The sequence below is a fragment of the Mus musculus genome, chromosome X (genome assembly GCF_000001635.26).
Source record: "Mus musculus strain C57BL/6J chromosome X, GRCm38.p6 C57BL/6J".
Classification (NCBI taxonomy): Eukaryota; Metazoa; Chordata; class Mammalia; order Rodentia; family Muridae; genus Mus; species Mus musculus.
The window spans coordinates 61191037-61199590 of NC_000086.7; the positions used below are offsets into that span (position 1 = coordinate 61191037).

Consider the following 8554-nt stretch of genomic DNA (forward strand, 5'->3'; position numbering starts at 1 on the left):
ATAATAGCTTGACATAATTTTCCTGCATTCACTAATAAAGTTAATCAGCTTTTTCATATATCCATTTTTCTTCTGTTGGAAAATTTTCTCATCTTATACTTTAGTTGTGTCATTTGTCTCTGTAAAATTTAATTTTAAGAGATCTCTGGATAGTATAGTTGATTTCCTCTTTTCTGGTACAGATTGCCACTGCAAATGCCTAACATTTGCTGTATGTATTTGAGGTACTGGTTTCCATAAAGGTAAATTTTATTATATAAAATAGACAAATATTTCATTCTTTTCTATTTTATTGGTTTTGTGTTATATTTTAGTAGGATTATAAAATTATTTTCTCATATTTCCTTCTAATAATTGTATGTCTTTCTTGCTTGATACTTTAGACTCCTTAAATTTTGCTTTCTTTTGTGTGTCTGGGTTTACTGAGAAATAGGAAGTTAAGTTTTCTTTTTCAGAAAAGATAACCAGATCTCCAAATGTCATTATTTCTACACTGAACTGAAATTCTATCATAAAATATATAGGTGAGGTTTTTTTTGTTGTTGTTGTGGAAAGTATTTAACTATTATTGAGGTTAGGACCTCATTGATTTATTTGCAGGAGCCTGATATTTTTAAGTATGACACCAATGTTGTTTCCTTCATTATTCATCTTTTCTCTGATTTCCCCCTTTTTGTGCATATGTGATGTTAGATGAATTTTAGCATCAACTTCCATTGAAACATACTTTTGAAATGCCTGAGAGCTTTCAAGTTATGGCACAAGTTGGCACATTTAGAGTCATGAATTTGTATCCAGATACTTATTTTCTTTCTCCGTTTGTCTAATTTTGTTGTAGTCACAAAACAGTAATAGGCCTTTTCTTTGTTTTTTTTTTCCTCTAAATACGTAACTGTTATTCTAATGAATGATACTACATCTTTTACTATATACATAATAGTTTTATGCATGTATATAATTTGTAACTATAAAGTCAGGATAATTAGTATCATCATCTCCTCAAGTAGTTCTTTGTTTTGGCCAGGTTTCTGTTCTGTGTATGCTTATTTTTGAACATACTGATTGACTCTGTGTGACTGTTGTTGGTAGTATTACAGTTGCATTTTAAAAATTTATTATTTATTGTCTTAACATTTATGTTCAGTCATCATATTTAGCTATTTCTTCTTCTAATATTGTATTTCTTTAGTTGAATATTTTTAATTCTGATGCACATAATCATGTACATTTTAATAATGAAACTTTAGCCTGATATTTTTATATGGTGTTTCCTTATTACAACATTAGTAAAGACTTTATGACTCTTAGAATAGTGCACACTTATATTGTTGAATAAAGAACAGTAATCTCTTTTATTTTATTTTTACCTTAATAGAAATTTGTTAGTGTTTCATTTACAGAAATAATTTCCATTGATTCCAATATATGCTTCTTTTCATGTTATATAAATGTCCTTCCATTCTTTTGATTTATTAGGAATATGTATAGAATGATACCATTTTTTCTGGTGTCTTTGCAAATGATTATCAGGATAAAGTATAGTTATTCTCTTTAATTTATTAATGTAATTACTGTAATTAACTGATCTACTTTACTATTCTAGGACTAAAAATCTAACTTGGTAGTAGTACTTTGGTATGTCTCTGTTTCATTTAAAAGATAAAACTCTATATGAACAGCTGCTTATAGAAAGCACCTCTTTCCCTTTCCTATAACATAACATAACACACTGGGGAGAGAGAAGATTGTGCAGGGATCAGAGTACTGGTCTTCCGGGCATTGCCTTGCTGCCTTTGGAGTTAAGATCCCAGTATACATACAGCCCATCTATATGCAGTAGTTTCATACTCTGCCTTTCACCACACCATCTGTATGTCACTGTGTTTGTGTAATGCAGTGCTGGGATGGAGCCTGGCCAGAGCTTCCTGTATGCGGAATATACGTTCTGCCTCCTGAGTCACATACTCATTCCCTCGAATTATATTACAAAGATAGCTATTTTATCTCAGTTAGCTTTCGGTTGGGGTTTTCTTTTTCCGTCCTTTAAAAAATTTCTCTAATTTCTACTCATGCTATTTCACATATGGAGAAAGTATCTCAATTGTAAATAATATAATATAAATATATAATATGGATAATTTCTTTGCATCTTATATGTAATAAATTTTCCCATAGACTATTGATGTATTTTATTTTTGTTAAGGTAGTATTTTATATTGCTCTATAGTAAATCAAACATATTATTTGTTCAGTTTTCTATTTTTGTTTGCTTGATTTAAAATAAAATAAGTGTAAACTCTTCTATTTAATTATTTTGTCAAAATTTCCTCTTTTAAATGTCCCCTTTTCAAATAAAACATAATACAGTATTTTTACCTTATGAAAAATTAAGCTTTTATTAATAGATAATTAACACAATGAATAACAGGTATGACTTAGATTTGTCATGTCTCTTGATAGTCCACATCATAAAAACTTGTAATCAAAATTGTTAGTATTGGGGGAAAAAGGAAACTGAGATTTTATTTCATCTGAGAATATTTGTCACTGGATTCATAATTTGAAAGTTCACATTAATTTTACTTGATACTATTTGCTCATAATTTATTTTGGAATTTTGCTATTTTTTCCTTTCTACATCTGTCAATGTATATGACACCTTTTATTTTTGAAGTTATAATTACTTCCTTCCCTTTCCTTCATCCAAACCCTCCCACTCTCTTTCAAATTCATGGTGTGTTTTTTCATATATATATATATATATATATATACACACATATATACACACACATATATATACATATATACACATACATATATATGTATATGTGTGTATATGTATATATGAATATATGTAATATAGGAATATATAATATAGGAATATATATAATATGGGAATATATGTAATGTATATTCCTATATACAACCTCTTCAGTCTATATGTTACTTGTATATGAGTTTTCAGGGCAGACCATTTGGTACTGGATTTCTTTTATCTATATTTATAAGTTTTAAGTATCACTTTTATTGTAATGTGATTATATTGATATATGTATATGTTTATTTATATACCTTAATATTATAATTTTTACACTAAAGATGTTTATAATAAAACTATCTCCTTTTAAATGTGTCTAGTGTTTTTTTTTAAATTTCTTTTGTGGGCTCTCATCACACAAATTTTATGCTTTACAATTATTTACTGCCCAGATAGGGTGGAGATCAGAGGACAACTTGGGGACTTTGCTTATTACCTTCCACCATGTGAGTTTTGAGACTTGAACTCAGGTCATCAGACTTTGAGATATGTGTCTTTACCCACTGAGTCATCCATCAGACCTCATAATGAAAAATTTAGATCCTATCACCAATTTCTGGATCCCTCACTACTGTATATTCTGTTTATTAAGTACAAGATTAAACTCCATAAGGGTAAAGACCTTTAAATACCAGTTTTCTAATGAACTCCCAACATCCAGGTTTTCTGTAACCCTCTTCATATACCCACATCTGTTCTAGTCCATGCTTCATCTATGCCAGGAACCTGGCTTCTTTCCACCTCAAACATCAGCATTTGTTCCTTGCTCTATTTAATCCATTTGTTCTATATTTTTTATGAGGCTGCTGTGTGTGTGTGTGTGTGTATGTGTGTGTGTGTGAGAGAGAGAGAGAGAAAGAGAGAGAGGCTGTGTATGTATGTATACTGTGTGTGTGAGTGACTGTGTGAGTATGTGTGAATGTGTGTGTGTGTGTGTGTGTGTGTGCTCTTGAGGGATTTTTGTTTATTCCTTCCTACTAGTTTCCAAAAGGGGACATTTATGTTTTCAGGAGAGCTAGAATATTTAGATCACAAAATGATTGGAAGTGATATAATTTTTTTTACCCCGAAAGCACTCAAGCATTTGATGTATATTGAAAAAGAAACATTTTGACCATATCTAAAAGTAGTCCTTCACCCTAAAATAAAGGTTTTATTCTACTCTGAGTAACAGTGCTGACTTTCTTTACTTCCATTGACATCTTTTCTCAATTTCTCTACTCTGCTATGCTCCATAGCATAAAAATCCATCCTTCATCTCCAATAGAGGTGGCTTGTTCATGCCAGTATTCAGTTCCTGACTTTAAGTTCTTTCCAAATATTCTGTCAGCCACCCCATCCCAGTGCAAGAGCTCACCAGAGCCTCTGGTCTGATTTCAGTTCATGTCATCCATCTTGTCATGGAATGAAGCCAAGAATTCAGGGCCTTAAGAAGAAGAAGAAAAAAAAAACATTTTCTGAAAAATACCATAAGTTAATTTTAACTTGCCCTAACTCCTATAAAACAAATTCTCTAGCATGTTTAGGCTTTTACAGCTCCCCACTGTCATCTGCTACAATATGGGGGTGGTAGGTAGAGTTCCAAACAGTACTCTCATAAACAAAGCTGAATTCTCTTTTCCTACTGTTAAAATGATTTATAATAAGCCCTTTGTGTCTGCTTTAGGACTTCTGTTTAATAGTTTTCTTAATAGCCACATTATGATAAATTATTTAAACAATGTATTTTCCTAATTACCACTATTATTACTCCATTGTTTTCCCAACATAGGTTTTCCATTTTTAGTAGACATACTTGTTTTTCCCCTAAAGAATAACACAAAGTTTATATTTTCCTGTCTCAGCAAAGCTTCTCTTGGTGCCTAAGGTCCTGGGGGGAATGTAGTTACAAGTGTTTCAACAGAATGTAGTTCAGACACATCTCAGCTCACTGTTGTACCGTTACTCACCTTTACCTATGTGGACTTCCTGTCATTCCAAAAAAAAAAAAAAAAACATACTCAATGTGCATCCCTCCATCTTGAACCATCTTAAGTCCTGTCCTCACCAGCATCACGAAAGATGAGGTAATGCTAAAGTTTCTATGTGATATATGTGTTCCAGTTTGCCATTTGATGAGGAGGTATGTTGTGATTTAATGCTCACCTGTTGCTGGCCTGATACAGAGCTTATCTGAAGATTTCCATCAGACATGCCCATGTTGGAGATTTCACAATCCCTGAAATTCAACTCTGGGAGACCTGATACCCTCTTTTGTCTTTCCTGGGCACCCCATATGTGTGAGATATATCCAAATAGACAGACATATACACACAAAATAAATCATTTTCAAAAACACAGTACATAGGCCCCTCAAAAGAATATATACATTTTGAAAGTTCTGTGTATTTCATTAAAACGGAGCTACTACTATTTTAATTGCACGAAAATAGCTTCAACCTTTAACTCCAATATCTTAATTTAGAAAAATGCAGATACATTTATCTCAGTGTCATACCAGTTCATATTTGTCAATTAGTAACTAAAATATCAGAACATGTAGTAAAATTAAATACTGTAGTTGTCAGACATTAGTTTTTTTTTTTTTTTAAACCCAACAACCTAAGATGATTTTGGCCAGGGGTTGTGACTTATACCTGTAAAGCCTGCTTGTTGAGAGCTAGTGGTGAGATGATTTTTGAGTCCAGCCTGTGTTTTATGGTAAGATTTGAATACACTATGAGGAGTGGGTAGATTTGCAAACACTTGTATGTTTCACTCTCATTTGTTTGACATAAGCACCAAATCCTAAAATATCAGTTTTAGATAATCACATTTCAATAGGTGCTTTATGTTGAAAACATACCCACTGTTTTCTTTCATATTGTCTATTGTAACAACATAACATGGCCGTAGTCACTTATAAATAATGGAGGCTTGGAAATTCAAAAGGTAGTATTTGTGTGTGTGTGTGTGTGTGTGTGTGTGTGTGTGTGTGTATGGCAATGGTCTGCTATCTGTTTATAAGATGGTACTCTGATTGCATGCACCTCATTCAGTGAAAAGGGCAAGGTAGATCTGTAAGTCCTCACTCATAAGAAGATGGAGATATCTGCTTTCATGACCTAATTACATGACAAAAGTCATAGTTCCTAATAATCACATTGATGATTAAATGTCTGTGCATGGATGAGGAACAAAGGCATTCATTCTGTAGCCTTTATTTTCTTCTCAAACCACCCCTACCAATGTAGATTGCGATCTACCACCTATGTAGATTGTGGTGTGCATGTGTTTTTCAGATTTAATTTAATTTATTTTTTTAAACGATCTGTGTGTGAGTTTGTGCTCATGCATGTAGGAACCAGTCAGAGGCTAGAAGAGGGTGTGAGATCCCTGAAACTAGAGTAACTGAATTCAGGTTCTCTTCAAGAGCTATAAGCATTTGTAACCACTGAAATGTCTCACCACTTGCATACATGGTTCTTTATGAACAACAAAACAAAACAACCCAAATCACTCCTATAAAAGTTTACTCTTCATTCTGGTTACTATCTAGTACCTGCAGGAATCCAATTTTGACTTGGGTAACTTAATGGTGTCCCCAGAAAACAAATACAGTCCCTTAATTCTAGACTATGTGATTGCTAGAACTTGTATTATCTATCATTGTACTATAGCATACACTTTACATTTCAATGGCTTAAATCAACCTTTTAATTTTCATGAGCCCGTGAGTCACTTGGACACATTTCTTGGCTAACCTCATTATATATCAGAATATAGCTATAGATAAGTGGGGAATTCTGGTGATAAGCCTTAGGCTTTCCCATGTTTTGCATGTCTAGGAGCTTGCTTGAAATCAGCACTCATATTTCTTACTCATGCTAGCCTAGGCTTGTTCTCAAGGGATGGCAGAATTCTAACAGGGAAAAGAGGCAGGTATATGACTTAAGGTCAATAGAATGGAAGTGGAGGGCCTACAAAGTCACATTGCAACAGGAACAAACACAGAGAGTCCATAAATGGTGGCCAACATTACAATTAATCCACTACAGTTAGCCTTCCCTTTCCAGTTGACCTTGTTTGTCTGTTCCACATGCAGAGTATTCTGTTCCCTTCTCAAGAACAAAATGGGAAAAAAGCAACCACAATAAACGTTTAACATCCAGAAAGAAGAGTGTAAATCAGATAGCAGTTACTTACATTAATAATTCAAATTTAAGATAGTGGGGAACAAATAGACCCCTTAATTACAGTATAGTTGTAACAACTGTAAGAGGCCCCACTGCTCATCGCTCTTCTTGGTTCTGCCATCTAAGAACATCAAAGATATTGTCTTGTCTATTGTCTTTGACCATTTCCAAAGCAGATGTTGAGCCTTTCTTAGCCTTGCAATTGATTCATGGAAAGTTGAGAACCAATTGTATTTTTTACGTTTTGAATTCCTTATTCTGACTTAGTCTAAGTCTAGTGTCTAGGTAACACTTTTATCAATGTCTTAGTATGTTTTATCTGCACATATGTCTGTGTACCACATGCATGCCTAGTGTCCAAAGAAGTCAGAAGAGGGCGTCAGATCTTCTGTAATTGGAGTTACAGACTTGTGAGCTACCATGTGGGTTCTGAGAAACAAACCTGGGTATTCTGAAAGGTCAGTCAATGCTCTTAACTGGTGAGCCATTTCTCCAGCCCTTTTATTTTCAACCTAGTAAGCTTTAGATCTTTTATAGCATCTCCAAATTTTGCTTGTGAACTGGCCAGTTGTTTTCTCAGCTCATATTCAACTTGCTGTAATTTATCTTACACAGCTAGGAATATCCAATTTAAAAAATGCAAAGTGCTGCATGAAGAGCTCCTGAGGCAAAGTGAGAATTTCATTAGAAAAGTTTTCCATCTCCTAAGCTTGCCCCAAACTGCAGCTCCTCTAGACTTTTAGTGTGCTGAAATACAGGTTGATACATGCATAAAGACAATTGTACCACCACACTTTAGACGTTGGTGTTATTTTTCTAGTCACTACCTGCTCTCATGTCCCAGAGATAATGCTTTACAGTATTTTTTTTTACCATTGACTAGCATGTATCAAATGTACATATTAATGGAGTTCAGTATATTTCAATACATGCATACAGTGTCTACCAATAAAATCCAGTGCTTATTTACCTCCCAATAAAAATTTGAAACTCTAATCATTACTTTATACACGGAGAAAGACTTGTTTAGCTATTAACTCCCACTATAAGAAAGGAATATGATGGCTGGATTTTTGTGTGAATTAATTCACTTAGCATAATTTCTCTAGTTGGTTTAAATCCTTTTTTAAATATGTGAATGAAATGGCTAATTCTTTTTCATGGCCTGCAAAAAACAATCAACAATAAAGACACATGTGGACAGAAAGAGGAATGGATAAATATGATATTTATACAAGTATAAATCAAAACTGACCTTAAGTAACTACTTTTATATCAGACAGATTAAGAGACAAAAACTTTAAAAAGAGACAAAGTTGTTACATAATTTTCAATGGTTAAATCCAACTGGAAAATATAGCAATTATAATTGATTGATACTATAGTATACAACAAACAAACATTGGATATAAAGTGTGACATGAATTTAGAGCAATAACAGTGGGTGACTTAATACACCTTTATAGCAAACAAATACGACATCCATACAATATTTTTCCAAATAATCTTCAGAATTAAACTATTCTATGCAACAGTACATTGTCACATAATTCATATTTTT

General features: G+C 33.0%; 1 long non-coding RNA gene across 1 annotated transcript; it reads left to right on the forward strand.

The window, feature by feature from the left end:
• The first annotated feature begins 256 nt into the window (after positions 1–256).
• On the forward strand, positions 257–3129 carry C030023E24Rik (RIKEN cDNA C030023E24 gene). The gene has a single exon (NR_033502.1). It is a non-coding gene; the product is annotated as an RIKEN cDNA C030023E24 gene (long non-coding RNA).
• The last annotated feature ends 5425 nt before the right edge of the window (positions 3130–8554 follow it).